Source organism: Mustela putorius, unplaced genomic scaffold, assembly GCF_011764305.1.
Source record: "Mustela putorius furo isolate JIRA1106 unplaced genomic scaffold, ASM1176430v1.1 tig00000430_pilon_pilon_pilon, whole genome shotgun sequence".
Classification (NCBI taxonomy): Eukaryota; Metazoa; Chordata; class Mammalia; order Carnivora; family Mustelidae; genus Mustela; species Mustela putorius.
This window is the reverse complement of record NW_025421377.1, coordinates 23,289,600-23,308,577: the sequence shown is the minus strand read 5'-3', so window position 1 is coordinate 23,308,577 and position 18,978 is coordinate 23,289,600. Positions and strand designations below refer to the sequence as shown.

At 38.8% G+C, this 18,978-nt stretch overlaps 1 protein-coding gene across 6 annotated transcripts in view; it reads right to left on the bottom strand.

Moving 5' to 3' along the window:
• The window catches only part of MTHFD2L (methylenetetrahydrofolate dehydrogenase (NADP+ dependent) 2 like), a 127,753-nt gene that overhangs the window by 34,379 nt on the left and 74,396 nt on the right, over nucleotides 1-18,978 (bottom strand). Inside the window, exon 7 of one of the 6 annotated variants that reach the window (XR_006606727.1) lies at nucleotides 3,623-3,836. The exons of the other annotated variants lie outside the window; for them this stretch is intronic. The gene's annotated coding sequence lies outside the window, so the exon portion shown is untranslated. The remainder of the gene's footprint in view (nucleotides 1-3,622; nucleotides 3,837-18,978) is intronic. 6 annotated transcript variants of the gene reach the window in all.

The window sequence follows — 18,978 nt, the reverse complement described above, 5'->3', positions numbered from 1 at the left end:
GTAGATTTACTCTAAATGTTTTCAGAAGTAAGAATGAAAGAAGGAGGGAACACAGGGAATAGCCTTCAGATCATTACAGAGAATATTTTAAGAATAAGAAAATGTTCCACATAAAGATGTGTAGATATATAAAATGGAATACTATGCAGCCATCAAAAAGAGAAATCTTGCCATTTGCAATGGTGTGGATGGAACTAGAGGGTATTATGCTGAGCGAAATAAGCCAGTCAGAGAAAGACAATTATCATACGATCTCTCTGATATGAGGAATTTGAGAGGCAGGGCAGGGGTTCATGGTGGGAAGGGAAGGAAAAAATGAAACAAGATGGGACCTGGGAAGGAGACAAACCATAAGAGACTCTTAATCTCAGGAAACAAATGGAGGGTTGCTGGGGGGTTGGGGGAGGGATAGAGTGGCTCGTTATGGACACTGGGGAGGGTATGTGCTATGGTGAGTGCTGTGAAGTGTGTAAGACTGATGATTCACAGACCTGTACCCCTGAAGTAAATAATACATTATGTTAATTTAAAAAATAAATAAATCATACAAACCTAAAGAAAGGAAAAGAAAGAAAGAAAGAAAGAGGAGATGCTTTACAATGAGAAACTGTATAATGCCCTTATTCCTCACTAGAAATATTCACAATCAGTTAAAGAAGGAATTGATCTGGGAAGGTTAGTAATGCCTTCCATTTCTATGATTCAAACATTGTCTGTTGTATAGTCAAATTAAATGTCCCTTTCTTTCTCTCTCAACTAATTCATTTCTGATCTTTGCAGAATCAAGGATCTGATTCTCATCCTATCATTCTATTAAAGAAAAGAAAAAAATAATATAAACCATATTTAGTGCTCAAATTATAACAAATGTACATATAAAATCTGTCTCAGATATTATAAATACTCCTAGGCATCTATCTACATTGTTGTCTTGTAGAGGCAAATGATTGGAAGTATAAAGTTGTTCATTAATTATATATTTAAATACACTGAAAAGAAATTTCTTAGACAAGATGTACTTAGTTCCCCAAGTATACAAATGTGATATATTTAAATTCTTATATCTGATGACAGTGAAATAGAATTAAAAGCTATTTAAATATTTGCTAAATATTTAAACACCAACAGGTTTTAAATGCTATTAGGATGTGGAGTCAGAGTTTTTTTTTTTTTTAAGTTGAAAATGAATAGTGATTTCAAATAACTATTTCCTATGAGATTTATTTATCTATGTATTTATTTATTTATTTTGCTGATAATTCCATGGAAACCTATCCTTAATTCTTATATAATTTGAAGGCTCAAGCATTGTATGTGAGAACCGAAACCATCCACACCCACATAGCTTACTGTATACATTAATATGACTTTACTATTCCACTGTCTTCATCAACATGACTATTATTCCAGGAAGCTCTTGCTCAGAAAATCAAAGTTGTAATTAATTTCACTGTCCTGGGAAGTTATTAAGAAACTCATTTTAATTAATATCTAATTATTTAGCTTTTGAGTAGATAGTATCACATGACTATTTGTTCTCCAAGACCCTTGAAAAATCCTTGCTTCAAAATCCTTTACCTTGTTGTACCCACCAATCCTAAACTTTTGTATTATGTTCCTTACCCAATCCTATGCAAGCCTACACATTGAAAGACTTGCCTTAAAACTAATTCCAACATCTAAAGATCCCAACTTTACTTCCATACTCCAAGACACTACTGAGGTAAACTGGCTCCCAGGGAGTTGTTGGGGGGGGGCGAATCCCTGATTTGTGGAATTTGATCATTTCTGTGGTATAAAAACTCTTCTATGGCATAAATACCCCTACCATAGGACCTCAAGATGGCAAGCGACATCAACTGAACATGGAATTAGAAAGAGATGCTCAGAATTAACCTTCACAGGGTTGATGATTGTAGGAAGGTCCAGGACACCACTCTTCCTAATAGACCACCAAGACAGTATCTTCCCACAACTCTGTAACCATAAGCTTAGATAGTTTTATCAATGGATTGTTTGGGTATTTAGGGAGAGCCAAAATTCAACAATAGTGGAGATCCACGAAGATCTCATCAGTAACCACTCTTGGCCATGATTCAAGATCTCAACTCAGAAACTATGGGTACTTCTGTGGCCTCTTGAGCCTCTTGCTGGGATAGGGAACTACTGGTCTCCCTGGAATGATGAGGTAAGTCTTTTACTGAGTCTGAACTTTGGTTTCTTTTATTAAAGCTCCCCAAATGCTGAACTTATTTTGTCTCCAAGAGTAAGGAACCCTTTTTAAGAATCCTTTGATTACTTAATCAGTTAAAAATATTTTATCCTTAGTAGAGATCAGTCTCACTACTTAAAATGAAATTTGCCTATGTCCCTGTCATTTTTGTTGTATCTCTACATGGGAGAAGTTCACAGGGAGGAGATGTGAGTAACCTGGATAAATCCATTCTTCAAATCAGCTCTAAGAACTGAGAAATTCAGAGAGTGTCTTCTGAACTTTGGGAAATCCTGTGGAAGAACTGTGCCTCAGGTCACTAAGTTAAATTTCATGAGGACATTCTTCATAAAACAAGAACCTTGTTTTGTTTGTGCAATTTCCCCAAACCTTTGTGTTGGGGGAGAACCGCAAATTGGTCAGGTTTGCAACTGGAGAGGGGCCAGCCATTAGATGTGGGGGAGTGAGGTACAAGGTGTACAAATAGCACTTTCAACTGACCAGCCCCAGACTCTCCTGGATTTGCCTCACTCTAAAACCAACACCATTCTCCCCTCTGATACAGACTCCTGCTTCTGACATGCATTTATACTATATCCCAAATCCTTACTACCTCTTTCTAGATGGCATCATTTCACCAAGGATAAATGAAAACTATAACAGCCATTCTAAAGAAATTTTGAGGTGAACAAAAGTGTTCGTTGGAGAGGTTTTTTAGGACCTAAAGGAATAAAATTCCATCCATCCAGTGGTCTGCATTTTTTAATGTTTTTGCAGAAGTACTCAAAGGTATTCAGATTCTGTAACTGTTCCCTTAAAAGATGTTTTGGCCATGGCAAACAAAAGATAAAAACCTAAAAAAGGTCTGTCTTCTAGATTCCTCCAAATTTCAACACAACCCTAACAAGCTTCATCCTATTATTCCTCTTCCCTCAGCTATTTCCGCCATTTCCTTCCGAGTTGTTCTTTTAGCTCCTGGCTGGCCAGAACCCCGCAAAGTTAAATCCCCCACAGTACACGGAAAACTGCTTTGGTTTTAAGATCTAGTCTTGTTCTGAGCTGAAAGCCAGTGTTAAAGATTTTCCGATACCTGGAAAAGTTTTGTTTTCCAAAATAAGCTAAAAGTTAGACTTAAACTAATAGAGAATTGACTGTTTCTTAGAACATTCATCCTCCTAGTTAAAAATCCCAGTGGGTGAGGATAGAGATTCATTCAGAATTTTAGAGCCAGAAATAGAATGTCCGTTTCCTTTCCATATAGCAGCAAGCTCAAATTCGATTTTGTCTTTGTGCCTCCCAAGGCAATATGTTTTGCTTTTAGATCTCTATTTTGTTTTCTTTTCTGTCCCTTTAGTGCATAATAATCAATACTTATTTGCGTTCTTCTTAAGATATCAACACTATACCTACCTGGGTCATTACGCCCAGAGTTTACCAAGGCACTTCGCACTTTTCCCAAGCCCTCAGTTAGGGCCTATAGAATCCCAGGAATTCTACGCTTTCATTCAGATGACGATTCAGGGCAGAACACCCATTTCAGAAGATAGGAATCAGAAGCTGAATTTGAAGTTTCTAACAGTTCAAAGTGCTTTTATGTTATGCTGGTCCAGCAGCAGATATCTTCCTGAAGTACATACGACAGAAGAAACATTACAAGTTTAATAAACTAGCTATTAGATTTTACAGAAGCATTTGCTGTTGCAAACTCCTACCTTAATATTTAATAGTTTTCAAAACTCTTATCAGTTGTCCAAGTTCCTGATAAAACACTTCAATTCTATATTCTGGGATATTCAGTAACATATGAAATTTAATTGCCATATACTTATGATATCATCATTAAAAAATTCCAGCTTACAAATATAATTATATACTAAAGCCCAAGGCAGGTTTACAGAGGAAGGCTTGTGTGTTTTTTCCCCAAGCCAATTAATCCATCTATGAATTTATTTCTGAGAGAAAAAAAGACATATTATTAAAACATTTTCAGAAATAATTGGGATAATTATTTTAGGGTAAACTTTTCTCATCAGAAAATTTAATAAGAGGATTTCTGACATGTCTAAGATTTCTCTCTTGTGGGTGGAAATCTCTGATTGGTAAGTAGGCTAACCCTTGGGCCAGCTACACTGAATCACGCTACTTCAAAAGCTATGAATTTCTTACTAGGTGACTCCAAATCTGTTGTTGTGTGAATCTTTATATGACATATGTGAAATAAATCACCAGTGTTTTCTTTGTAAAATATAATGAATAAACGTAAGACCTTAAAAACAATGCCACCATGGGGTGCCTGGGTGCCTCACTCAGTTAAGCATCAGACTTTGGTTCAGGTCATGATCTCAGGGTCCTGCATAGGTCTCGTTGCTCAGTGGGGCATCTGCTTGTGCCTCTGCTCCCCTCCTTGTATTCTGTCTGTCTGTCTCTGTCTCTCTCTCTCTCTCTAATAAATAAATAAAATTAAAAAACAAACAAACAAAAACAAAAACAATGCCAACACCTAAAGCACACACAGAGCACAGTAAGTACAGCCTAGGTGCTAAGTTTACCCTGATATGAAAGAGTAACCATTACCCCTTGAGCAAATATGAGGCTATATCCTTACTCCTCTTAGTGAGAACTCCAACTGAGTATTTTCAGATGCCTATTTGACGATCTCAGAATTGAGTTCACATGAATCAAAAAAAAAAAAAAAATCCTTCCCCTATGAATCCTCCTATCACAGTCATCTTTAAGTCTTTATGAAATGGTTCAGTCAAGACATCCTGATAAAACGAAGCACCATATTTACACATCAATTTAATTAGTAGAGTTCAAAGGGCTGTACAAACATTATCTAATTAAACTTCACAACAATTCAGTGAAGCAAGAGAAGGTTTACCCATTATCCTCATTCACAGAAGAGAGATTCTGAGGTGCTGAGAGGCTAAATGATTTCTTAGTTTCACAATGATGAGTCAGAGGGGAGGCTGGGAACAAAACCAGAATTCTTGTTCAGATATAAAAGTAACACCATGGAAATGCTTATTCAGGTGGATTACTCCTTCAGCTGGAAGTTGTCCTACTACATAAATAACAAGAGTAATTGCAGTGGTATTTGTTTGAATGTATATGTTTCTTTCTAGATTAGAAAAACTTTCTTCAGCATTATTTGTTTTGGAGACAGTCTTGTGATGGCTAAGTGTATCCCAGCTAAGCAGAACCTATACTTCAGTGTCTTCCCCAAAAGTCCCCCTGTTATTTCTAGGAATCCTCAAGAAGCATTTATAAACTAATGAGTCAGTGGCAATGACTACAGAGCATATCTTCTTTTTCTCGGGCTTCTTTGGTTCCTATCAGGTATTTGTTTGGCAACTCTGTGTATCATTAGAAAATATTGTCCATACCAAGGAGGATCTCTGGATGCCTCCAATACTTCTAATCTTTGGGGTGTCAGAAGGGTGCCAGGCTCCTTACAGAGGAGGAGGGCCAGCTAAGGGCCAGCGGGGTCCTGCTCTGTGCCGTATTTCATCATTTAGGAGTATGGAATCCCCTTGTTCTCAGGCTCACTATCAACTTCTGACTTGAATCTTTCCTCTGCAAATTCCAGGGACCTTGCGGGGGCTGGATGCATGCTTCTCTTTTCTTCCTCTCATCAACCAACCTTGTTCCCTTCAAATAGACTTTGGTGGATCTTAGGCATCAGTAGAGGTTGGAGGTCAGTGGGGTCATAGGCAAGGGTCTGTATTACTAACCACTATGCTAAATACAGAGTATTAAAGTTAAGTGGAATGGGCTTCAAACATTTTTTAACCCTTTCTTTAAAGGAAAAATATTTGGGGTACCTGGGTGGCTCAGTTGGTTGGGCATCTGCCTTTGGCTCAGGTCATGATCCCAGGGTCCTGGGACTGAGTCCTGCATCGGGCTCCCTGTTCTATGGGACTGCTTCTGTGCCTCTCTCTCTGTCTCTCATGAGTAAATAAATAAAATCTTAAAAAAAAAAAAAAAAAAAGGAGAAATGTTTACCAAGCTCAATATGTAACATGATCAAAGCAAGGAGAGATGTACTAGCTGCAAAGCGAAGATGGGGTTGGGTGGTGGGTGCTCTACTGCCAGCCAACAGTGCCTTAGGTTCCCCAAAGTCAAATTTGAAAACAAGTGAGCCCCAATTTCTCTGCTTTAAGGATGCAGCTCCTAAAGGTCAGATAGTCTAGATAATGCATACAAATGAGACCTAGTAATCAGGAAACACAAACCATTTTTTGATAACCCCTATAACTCCCTTTGTCTATAGTCCTAGACCTTCCCTTCACCCACCTCCTTGTGTGCTGATCTCAGACTATTGGTAACCAATATTGTGGCTGGACTGGCCCTTGTGGTTTTTATGATGACTGTAAAACAGCATTAGCAATAAACCACCAGGGAACTCTGAGAAAAAAAAAAGTTTATTTATATGACTGGGATATTATTTATAAACCAAGGAGCACCCAGTGAGGTCACTGGTAGGGAGTGAGTGCATGGGCCTGAGTGCATGGGATTCTGCTTTTATTGCAGTTCAGGGTGGGAATTTAAGGTACAAGAAGACAAAACTCAAGCAGCCCAAATGCTCAGTTATCAAAACCAACCAAGAGCTCTAAAACAAAGAAGTCTGACAGGGAGAGGTGGCCTGACTCTTCATCTAGCAGCTGGAGAGGTGTTTACTGGAGATAACCATCTTTGAAATGAATGCCTCTTTGAAGTGGATGCCCCAGCAACCAAAGCTCTGAGGCCTAACTTATTAGGCACTCCTATTACAAAAAGGAAAGCCAGCCGTCAGGGCTTACACTACACACACCTCCTTTTAAGCCTTCTAGCAGGGGCTGAGACCCTCTGTGCTTACTGATTCAGAGGAATGATCCAGACAAGTAAGAGAGAACAGAGAAAAAGCACTTACTCCCTGGCTCCTGGATTTCAAAAGACCAACACTTAGGAAAGACAGAGGTACTCAAGCTAGAAAACGGAAGGGCTAAATATAAAGTCAGGAGACTGGAAGAGGTGGTGAGAGCTTAGACTTGAGAGGTTCCCAGGGAGGGGTTGCTAGGCAATGCGCCTTGGGCTGTGTCTTGGAGAGCTGGCAAAAAACCCAGTATTGGTTTGAGATGTTCAAAAACAAAGGGATATTTTCCTCATCGTCTGGGTGGAGACTGAGAAGGTGTCATGGCCCCAAATAATTAAGTGGATGTAAGAAGAGCCTAAGCAGATGCCTCAGATACCTTCTTAGAGTTTCGTGTCACACAGGGATAAAGCCACTGGAAACAAAAGGGCCAGCACATCGGCAGACAGTTGGCCAAGGACCTAATGAGATGAAGGATATCTCACGGGGTGCCAGGTTGGGAACTAAATAGGAATTTATAACAGTGGGAACTAAATGCCCCACCAGGCCGGGGTACTTATACACACCCTCAGGGAAGGTGGAAGGAGAGTCCAGATAGATGAAACTCAAGTTTCTACCACTTTGAATTAAAATCTCAAAGATATTAATGAAAAAGTCAATCAAGACTGGGGGTCGGGGAAGGGGAGGCTAACGGATGTTTAAGGATACAATGGTCTAGATAACTGGTCACCAAACACCTGAAATACTTTCTAGAATTAAGTCAGATCTACGACTACCAGAACCTCAAGCACAGATAATGGACTTCCATCTTTCAAGGTTAAGGTATGTTGGAAAGACAATTTAACAGTGTGATGCTTCTTAAAAGAAAAGAAAATAATAAAGCCTCCGCATGTACAAATTGGGTGAACTGCATTTCTTCTTCATTGACCACACAAGACCATAAATCTTGTCTGGATTTCTACTAGACAAGGACTGCTCTAGAAATCTTGCTGCTAGACAAACCTCAATAAAGATAAGAATAAACTTGACAGGTTGTACGATGTATCCCATTACGATTTTACTGACCTGTATATCTAGGATAATCCATGACGAAAATCCTAGCCCTGGCAAGTTTTAAGTGCTTTGTCTGCCTCCTCTGTTTCTTGGTCAATATCTAAGACTCCAGTTCAAATCTCAGGCTGTACGTTTAAAACCTGGGTAACTGTGGAGAAATGCCTATTTCAGTCTCGGTTTCTTTACCTATATATCTAGAATAATAACATCATAAACATGGCCAGAGAAGTAAATGAAATGATGTATATAAAGTGCTTAGCACATTGCCTGGCATCTATAAAATAGCCGATACTTGCTCAAGATATGCCAGAGTCATTCACGTATTACCTTGGAGAAAAAAACTGGAAGAAGAGAAAGATACTGTACCTGCGTACATTCTCATTCTGTTACAATGTATCGATAGAGGAGGCAGTGAGTTAGATGGGAGCTAGAGTCAAGGACGGCGACAAACACAGGCAGCACAACGTCACAACTCAGAAGCCTGGGAGCACTTCACCCAGACTACGGGGCTTCTAAGACCCCACCACATCCTGGCCTTGTAGCTTCCAAGACCCTGGGCTAATAGATCAAGAGCCACAGGGGCAGAACACGTGTTCTCTTCTTTCACCTCTGCCCCAAGGTAACCCCCACACTCATTATAACACATTTGCTCTGAGGTTTTAGCACCCCCCCCACCACCACCAAGGGCGAAGGCTGCCATGACGGTTCTGGTACAAACCTTGTAGGATCAAAAACTTCCCTTCCCAACCTGCAGGAGGATGGCCCCAAATGACTGGAAGCAGCCTTCATTAGAGACTAGCTATCCATGACCCAAGACACCCCCCCCTCACAAAAAAGTTAAGGATTCCTGTGGCCTCAGGGCACTGCTCCCACTGGGCTGCCAGCTCTCCCATCTTGAGCATGTATTGTCCTTCACAGATGGCTTTGTGCTCACTACTTTCCTTTTGGCTGTCTTTTTGTGAGCACAAATCCTCATGTAGATCCTTCCTGTGGAAATCGAGGAGCTGAAACCCCCATTCACACAACGCAGTTCGCTCCCACTGGTTATTTTTCAAACTGTGAGTTGTGACCCACTAATGAGTCCTAAAATAATCCAGTGGCAACCAGCATTTTCTTTTTAAAGGAATAGCACAGCAGGACGTAGCATGACATAAATCAAAGAGCAAGACACATAGTGAAAAATCTTCGCAAAAATCGGTCTTACTTTATGCATGTATATGTAAGTATACATTAAGTCAAGAAATGTATGATACGTTGCATTAAAGGCCCTGATTCTTTATGCCCATTCCACCTGTAGTCAAACTCCTTACCATGTGACTTTGCACTTCCTTTATTTTAGGAGATGTCTTTTTTCCATGTTTTCAACCTGAACCTAGAGGTGGTAATCAATCTGGCCAATAGAATAAGGCAGAAACGACAATATGCCAGTTCAAAACCTCCCCTCAAAAGGTCGTCTTCTTTCTCCTTGCCCTTTGGCAACCCCCAATCATGATGAGGTCCCGTCGGGGCCTGTGTGCAGGTCCCAGGTGAAGGAGATGCACAAGGTACAGCTACAGTGCATCAGCCAAGCCCAGAGCGGAGTAGAGCCCCCAGCAGACTCAGAGACACATCCGTAAGCCAGTTGACTTACAAATACACAAATGAATCAATCTGAGATCAGCTCAGCCTAGCCCGGTGGTTCGATCTCCCAGCAAACCAGCAAACCAGACTTGTGAGTTATAATAATGACTGTTATTTTAAGCCAAGAGTTTTGGCATGGTTCACAGTACTACCGCACAAAGCAAAACAAACAAATTGGCCATAACTAAAGTACTTGAAAGACGCAGGTTAGAAATGGACATATATTCTACCAGTTACAATGGGCACTGATTCCAGCGGATCCCTAACATCTCCATGTACGATAGTATGAAAGGTCTTCTACTATTCCTTCAAATCACTGTACATCAGGACTTCTCATTTATGCTGTTATATAACAATCACCTCCTTTTTGTTTCTGGAAATTTAAAAAACATAGACAAGTAACATAGAAAGGTACATAAATAACAAAGAAATAACACAGAAAGTAAAGAAAAAAAATCCTCCCCACACCGCCACCAGTCAGAGTCAACAAGTATCAACATTTGGCATATTTATTGCAAATATTTTTTTCTTAAGTTTATACTTTCTTGCCCTTTAAAATATTAAAACTGTAGGGCTAGGTAAAGTATCACTCAAACTTAATCTCCATTCTCATCCTCTTGTAGACTGCTCTGTATTCTCCCAATCTTCTAACCTTTTTCTCATTCTTTTGTCTACATGTATGTGCTCATGCATATCAACTATACGTGAAACATTGAGGGGTTTTTAGAACACAGGGATGGAACAGGCACATGCTAGATGTCGGTTACTGGTAATATTCTACTTCTTGGCAAGGGTTAAGTACCTAGGTATTCATGAAGATATTATTATATTGACCATATATTTTGCAAACCTGCTAAACTGATTCATGAATTCTAGCAGTTCTTTTGTATAGTCCACCAGATTTTCAGATAATCATGTTGTCTGAAAATAAAGACCATTTTACTTCTTTCTTCCCAACCTGGATACATTCTATCACTTTGCTTACCCAGTTACACTGGATAGAACTTTCAGTACAATGTAAGATGAAGTACTAGGAGCGTGGTCTTGGTCCCGTTCCTGATCTTAGGGGGTGAAGTATGATGTCAGCTGTAAGGTTTTCATAAATGCTATTTGTCAGGTTGAAGGAGTCCCTTTCTCACTCTGCAGATAGTTTTTGATGAACTGATGGTGGAATGATGGACTTGGTCAAATGTGGTTTCTGGGACTATCGAGATTTTTTTTTAATTATTTTTATTTTTATTTGATTTTAGTATGTTAAAATTCTGAATTACATGGATTAATTTTCTAAAGTTACACCTATCTTGCATTCCTTTGATAAACTCCATTTGGTCATGATGCATTATCCTTTCACTATATTAAATTTGGAAAAGTTTGTCAGAATATTTGCATGTATAGTCACAAGAGATAGCGGTTTATTGTTTTCTTATTTTTAAGATTTTATTTATTTGAGAGAGAGAACACGAGTGGGGTGAAAAGAGAGACAGACGGAGAGGGAGAAGCATACTTCAAGATGAGCAGGGAACCTCATTGTGGAGCTTGATCCCAGGACCCTAAGATCACGACCTAAGCCAAAAGCAGATGCCACCCAGGTGCCCATAAAAGTTTTCTATTCTTGTAATATCTTAGTCTAGTTTTGGTATCAGAGCAATTCTGGCCAGCTGGAAAGTGTTCCTTCTTTTTCAGTTTTTCTGTAAGAATTGGTGTAGAACTGGCTTACAGTTCTTCCTTAAATGCTAGGTAAAAGTCACCAGTAAAGCCATTCAGACATCGAGATTTCTTTGTGGGAGGAACCTTATAAATGTAATTCCTTTAATAGATAGAGGGCTATTTACATTCTAGATTTCTTCTTCTGTGAGCTTTGGTATTTCATGTCCTTCAAAAACTTCATCCAGTTCATCTAACTTGTTAAATTTATTGGCATAAATTTTTTCATCATACTTCTTTATTACCCTTTGAACATCTGAAGAATGTATAATTATATTCACACTCTCATTCTTGATATTGGTAATTTGTGTTCTCTGGTTTTTTTTTTTTTTTTCCCCCTAATCAGTCTGGCTAGAAGTATGTCAAGTACATACCTTTTCTACATATTCTGCCCAAAGCCTTGTGAATCTTGAGTTTTTCTGGTCTGGATAGTAAAAATTAGGCACTATTTGTGGCACTGTGTAGATGCTGGGCACTGTTATCTCTATTCCCTTCAGGTGATTCTTTCTCTGCCATGGATAGTTCCCTCGTGTATGTGCACTCTGAGTACTCAAGAGCTTCCTCTCCCCATCTGAAGTCTCTCTGTGTAGCCTCTCCTCTCCCCTATTGTGTCCTGTGAATTTCAGCCATTATGGTCTTCCCAGACTCACAGCTCATTCTCCTCAGCTCAGAAAGCCCATTCTGCTTTGCTGGGGTCACCCCATCCCACGGCACTGTCAAACCAGTCAAATGGGACAATCAGCTCCAGCATACCTTCCCTTGAGAGCTGAGGGCTCCTCAAGCTCACTGGCCCTAACCACTAAGTTGTATTCTCATAAGACTTGCAGGGTCATGGGATGCCTGGCCAAGAAATAAAAGCACAATTTTCACATTCCCCAGTGCATTCAGATGGAAATTAGTAATATAATCCGGTGCCACTCCAACAGGAGACCTAGGAGAAGAGTCAGGCTGGGTCTACCATGAATCCCACATGAGATGGCACTCGTATTTGTGCTGCACAAAGTTCCTTTCTCCTACCACATCAGGCTGTAACATCATGCCTACCTCAACAATACACATGTTTTAGTGGGAAAACGGTTCTCCTCCATATCTCACTTCTGCATTAGTAGGTTGGTTCAGTGGTAAATATGTGAGACCTTTTTTTTCATAATAAATAAAATTTAAAAATGTATTTATACATACTGGATATAATGAAAACATTTTTGTCCCAATATAATGCTTGTATTTTAACTGTTTTGTGGTTTTTTTTTGTTTTGTTTTGTTTTCTGTTTTTAACTTTAATGGGGACCTTGTTGGTAGGTTTTTAAAATTTGATATGCTAGGGGCACCTGGGTGGCTCAGTTGGTTGAGCTCCCACTCATGATTTCGGCTCAGGTCATGATCTCAGGGCTGTGAGATTAAGCCCAGCATAGGGCTCCATGCTGACCATGGAGGCTACTTAAGATTATCTCCCCTCTCCTGCTGCCCTCTCCCTCCCACCCCCCACCCCCCGCTCATAGCTCCCTCTAAAATAATAAATAAATTTGATGTGTTGGATTGTGTCAATTTTTTTTTATTGATTTTTCACTTGTGTTTGTATCTTTGTGTTTGTATCTTTTCTAAGAAAGCTTTACTTACTCCAAATTCAGGAAGATATTTTTATATTAAATTCTCCAATAATTTAAATTTTATTTATTTTTACTGTATTCTCTTTATTCCATCTGTAATTAATTTTTATGTATGGTGTGAGGTAGAACTCTAACTGGAGTTTTTCTTTTTCTTAAATGCTAAGTCAATTGTTCTAACACTATATACTGAATTGTTATTTCCTTCAATGTTTAATGACAACACCTCATTTCATACATACATATGTGTGCATTTCTAGGTCTTTAAATTTCCTCTTCCCTTCTCTCTCTTTCTTCTCTTCCCAGAAATCAGTTTGTATAAGACACAATTATTTATTATTTAAAGAATTAATAGAAATTATCTCAAAACCATCTATCACTTATATTTTTTAAATATGAAGAACCCTACCATTTCGATTTATTTTATATTTAATATATTTATCAGATTTCCTACTTCTTGGGTCACATTTGGTCATTTTTTCCCCTTAGGTTTAAAAATATTATCTAGGTTTTAAAATTCAGTGGCATAAATTTATTTATACAATTTTTTATTGTAAAATATTTCACAATCTCATGGTTACATGCAATTAAAATTTTTCTGATGTTACCTTTTGTGCCATCTTTTTTTTTTTTCCCTTTCCCCCCACTCCCTAAATTTGCTCCTAATGGCAACATATCTTCATGAAAATTTTGGTGTATTCTAATACAAATTGTACATTTATTTTAGTCAGTCTTCCTCTATCATTATTAGACCCAGCTTTCAGGCTCCACTAATTGTCAATTGACTGCTCTATTGTTTTAATAGGACCTTGGGGAATAAATTGCTCTGCAGTCTGAATCAGTTAGATTTAAGCTTCTTTACAGGTATAGTTTTTGAGGCTAGTCTTTTGTTCCACTCCCTGCAGGTGTCTTAGCTCATTTTTCCTTGTTTCTCTCTGTTAAATATACAGCTGACCTGTGGTTTTAGCATGTTGTTCTCAAGGGCTCTAAGCCCCCTCTTAATTGTCTACCACCAAAATCTCCATTATTTCTAAAAGTGCCTTTAGGCTTGAACTTCCCTCCAATCTCTCCAAATAAAGTCTTTGCCTTAGAAAGAGCTCCATTGTTCTTACAGCCTGTCTGTCCCCCTAGGCAAAAACTCCGAGCCATTTCTCCAGGCCTGAGTGTGGGGGACAGTGGTCCATAGCTTTAATGAGTTTCAAAGGAGAGCCAGACACTCTGAAGGTCTCAACTGATGTGGTTTTCTTTGTCTCATACTTGTACTCACCCTTCACAATCTTTCTTCACACAGATCCTATAGTATTATTGATTGAAAATTTTATCTCCAACTTACTGACCATGTCAAATTGAATTACTAATGTTATTTTATACAGTCTCTACTCAGACAGACATATATTTTTGGGGGAGAGCTCACCTTCACATCTTGCCTTCTACACTACTGTTTTAGGGACTCATTCTAGAGGAGATAAACATTCTGAGTCCTTATGAATCTGGAAATTTCTTTGTTTCATCATCACTTCTGAGTGATAGTTTGGCTAGGTATGAACTTATAAATTAAGAGGTTTTTTCCCTCAAATTTTTGAAGACATTACCCCTTTGACCTCTGGCATCCAAAACCATTGATAAGTAATCAGTCTTCACTCTGATCTTTGTTCATTTGCAGATACTTTCTTTTACCCTTATCAATGTTAGGATTGTTAATGTTCTGAAGTTTTAATGTTATATGTCTAAATATAACTATTTTGCTTAATATTTCTCATCACAGAGAATTTTTTTTAAATCCATATCTCTCTTTAGTTTTATAAAATTATCAGTGATCCTTCTTTAAGGTGCTGTCTATAGTATGCTTACTATCCTCTTCTGGAAGAGTTTCTTAAATTATCATCCATATCCCAAGGCATTTTTTCTAGTTCTTTATATCTTTTGTTTTGAATTCTGAGATAACTTCATTTTATTATTCCAGTGGGTTTATTCTTCTGCTATGCTCGCTGCTATTCAGTTTGTTTTTAAAGTTTTATTTTTTAGTTGCAATACCTATATTTTTTATGACTAATGTTTCTAATTACTTAGTTTTCATAATTATCTGTTCCTGTGGTATAACCCTGTATTCTTATTTTTAAACTTTCATTCTTCTCTCATGGCTGTAATCTCTTATCTTGTTAATGGCATCAAGAGTGCTTACATTGAAGTCCTTTTCTGATCGTACTAGTATGTCTGTTTTCTTCACGGTCAGCTTTTTTTTTTTCCTTTTTTTCTCACTGTCAGCTTTTCTGTTTACCAGGTTTGTTGTTTATCCTTTATTGTCATTTTTAAAAAAATTTTTATTTTTTATAAACATATATTTTTATCCCCAGGGGTACAGGTCTGTGAATTGCCAGGTTTACACACTTCACAGCACTCACCAAAGCACATACCCTCCCCAATGTTCATAACCCCACCCCCCTTCTCCCAACCCCCCCCCCAGCAACCCTCAGTTTGTTTTGTGAGATTAAGAGTCACTTATGGTTTGTCTCCCTCCCAATCCCATCTTGTTTCATTGATTCTTCTCCTACCCACTTAAGCCCCCATGTTGCATCACCACTTCCTCTTATCAGGGAGATCATATGATAGTTGTCTTTCTCTGCTTGACTTATTTCACTAAGCATGATACGCTCTAGTTTCATCCATGTTGTCGCAAATGGCAAGATTTCATTTCTTTTGATGGCTTTGTGAAGTTCCTATATACTCATTTTCCACAGGGTATCTCCTACGAGGGCATCCTGATCTCTTACAGTAAGTTTGTGGGGGCCTCTGCAGAGGTTGCACTGGGAGTCTGGCTCCTCTGCAAGCCTGGCATGAAGGGCTGCATTCCTCACAGTTCCATTTCCAGACTTGCCCCTGCTAGGTTCCAGCTCCAGACTCCCATAACTATTTAAGCTGTGCTGCAAGAGCCCCAAGCTAAATGGCAGGAGATACTGCTGTCCTTGGTTCAGCCGGGAATGGAAAGCCGGTAGCATCTTTCTCAGCACCCAATTTTACACAGGTTGTACAGATGTGGCTTCGAGCTACTACACAACTTGTGTGGGCATAAAGATGCCAGCACCTTTTTCCAAGCATTCACCTGGGTCCCAGTGCTTTCCTGTCTATATACTGTCTTCACAGCTCAGACTGCTCTGAACTTTATTTGTTCCCCCCATTGTTTTTTCCTTTTAAGGAAATATTCTTACTCCAGTCTACAGAGATCTCTTTCTTGTTTCCTAGAACAACCATATTTATTAATTTTTAAAAAAGATTTTATTTACTTATTTGAGAGACAGAGAGTGAGAGAGAGCATGAGAGGGGAGAAGGTCAGAGGGAGAAGCAGACTCCCTACAGAGATGGGAGCCCGATAAGGGACTTGATCCTGGGACTCCAGGATCATGACCTGAGCCAAAGGTAGTCACCTAACCAACTGAGCCACCCAGGCACCCGATGTTTATTAATATTAAAAATGATTTGCTCTGATATCTGAATTTATAGCAGATAGAATAAGCTATGTTTCAGCATGTGTAGAACTCACCATTATTGGCCAGAAATCATACAAATATTTTCTTTATATAAAATGTTCTTTTTATCAGTAATATAGACAGTGCATGTGATATATAACATTTATCATAAAATATGCAGAAATATAATTTTCTCATACTTATAGAAACAGAAACATCCTATCTAATGGGGTAATAGGTTTTAAAGACTTTGAAAATTGCTCTTGAAGGTACCATGTTGGAGAACAATCTACTGTCTCTCAGTGAATCCAAAATGGCTGGTTTTCTCTCCATTACTTGGTCAGATTAGTTTCTCTGGTTGATACCAGAGGTGGTAGCTGGCTCAGTTTAAGGGCCATGCTGAATGAAAAATAAATCCTACCTTTCACCTCCAGGCACTCACACTACAGCATGATGCCTGAGTTCAAGAGTCATGTAAAACCAGAGACTGTCTGAAGATAGAGCATATTCATATTTCTATTCTGTGCTCTCTCTTGGGCATACCTAATTAAATAGAATGTCAAGTAACATAGCCTGCATTATTTATTTATTTGTTTGTTTGTTTGTTTATTTATTTATTTTTAAAGATTTTATTTATTTATCAGAGAGAGGGGGGGAGAGAGCAAGCACAGGCAGATAGAATGGCAGGCAGAGGCAGAGGGAGAAGCAGGCTCCCCGCTGAGCAAGGAGCCTGATGTGGGACTCGATCCCAGGACGCTGGGATCATGACCTGAGCCGAAGGCAGCTGCTTAACCAACTGAGCCACCCAGGAGTCCCTAGCCTGCATTATTTAAAATGCTATTTCTCACTCTTGTTTTATGCTCTTACTGTTGCTTTAAAAATTTACCTAGGTTAAGTGCAAGTACTGTGCAGTTCACAATATCAGATACTATGATATATTAATGATCTCATGTATTTTGAAGGAACTATTTGAGCATTTACCATAGGATGTCAATGGCCACGGTTTCAACCATTAGAGCAGAGTGTAAGCTGTGGTGATTGAGCAGCTTAGGAATTTAAGCACTCCCCCCAAATATCTGACTGATACTCAAGAAAGCGCTTTTTCACATAGCAGCACCTAAACAATTTTCACACAACTGAAATCAAAGCCAAGAAAACAACCTACAATAAAAAATCTACAGAAAGTTCTAAACAGCGAGGGCACTGAATTAAAGTCAGGAATTCTTAGTTCTAGGTACACAATGACTAGGAGTGTGATCCAAGATAAATCATATGGCTATTTGGACATCACATATAAAGTCAAAGTTATAGAAATCTACTCCCTAAGAATACTTCAAATATAAATATTTCATAAAATATTCACTAACTTTTCCCAACACACAATACACTTAATGCATCTGTCTATTCTTCTCCTTAACAGGTACTTACTGAAGGTTTATTATGCGTTATGCTCTGTCTGGGTATTGATAATGCAAAAATTAAGAAGAATGCATGGTCTGTTTTTAGGAGTTCATGATCAAATAGGAGAGTCAGACAACTATAACAGAATACGGCCCTGTGATATAGAAATGTGTAGGATGAAGAGAGTACTCCATCAGGGAGGGCACACCTAACCTGCCTTGTGGTGGTGAAGGCTTGTCTTCCAGATGACTGTGATGATTCTTAGATGCCTTGAAATGTATAGGGTAAATGGGTAAGAAAAGCTGTTCTAAGCACAGGAACTCAACTCTGCAAAGAAATATGGACTTCAATTAACTGCATAGGTTTAAGGAAACTGAAAAGAGTTTGAGATTATTAGTCTAGGATGCATATTGAGGGCAACAGCGGGAGATGCATCAGGAGTCTGAATACAACCACCAAATCATGAAGAAAATATTTTATATCCCACTGTGCACTTAGGAGAAAACAAAGGCCAATTCTCATTCAATTGATCACATTACAGTTCCAATACATTCCATATTTACAAAAGACTTATTCCTCCTTTGAAAAAAATTAGAAATAGCTTAGTTTCATGTGATATTCAATTCTTGGAAAAAAATTAAGGCTGGGTGTTGGCAATGATCTGGCAGGATGGGCAAGACAGAAGTCCCTGTGAGGAGGACTGAGGAGTCTCTGAAGGGAAACTCACCCAGGTCTGCACATTAGAATCACCTGGGGAGCTCTGAATACTCTCATTGGTTAGGCTGCATCCCAGGTCAACTAAGTCTGAACTTCAGTGGGTGGGACACTAGGCATCAGCATTTTGAAGCTCCTCAGTTGATTCAAATGTGTAGCCAAGGTCGAGATCCTGCTCTAATGAAAGAAGTCAGGTGTATGTAATGAGCTTACACTAGCATAGTATTTATTGTTAGGGGAGAGAGAGTCTAAGCAGATCATAGTGATCTTAACTTGGATTGGGCTCTACATTCTCCCATATTCAGGATCACTAGAGAGGCACAAGTCATAAATAAACCATGGCAAGGGGTCTTT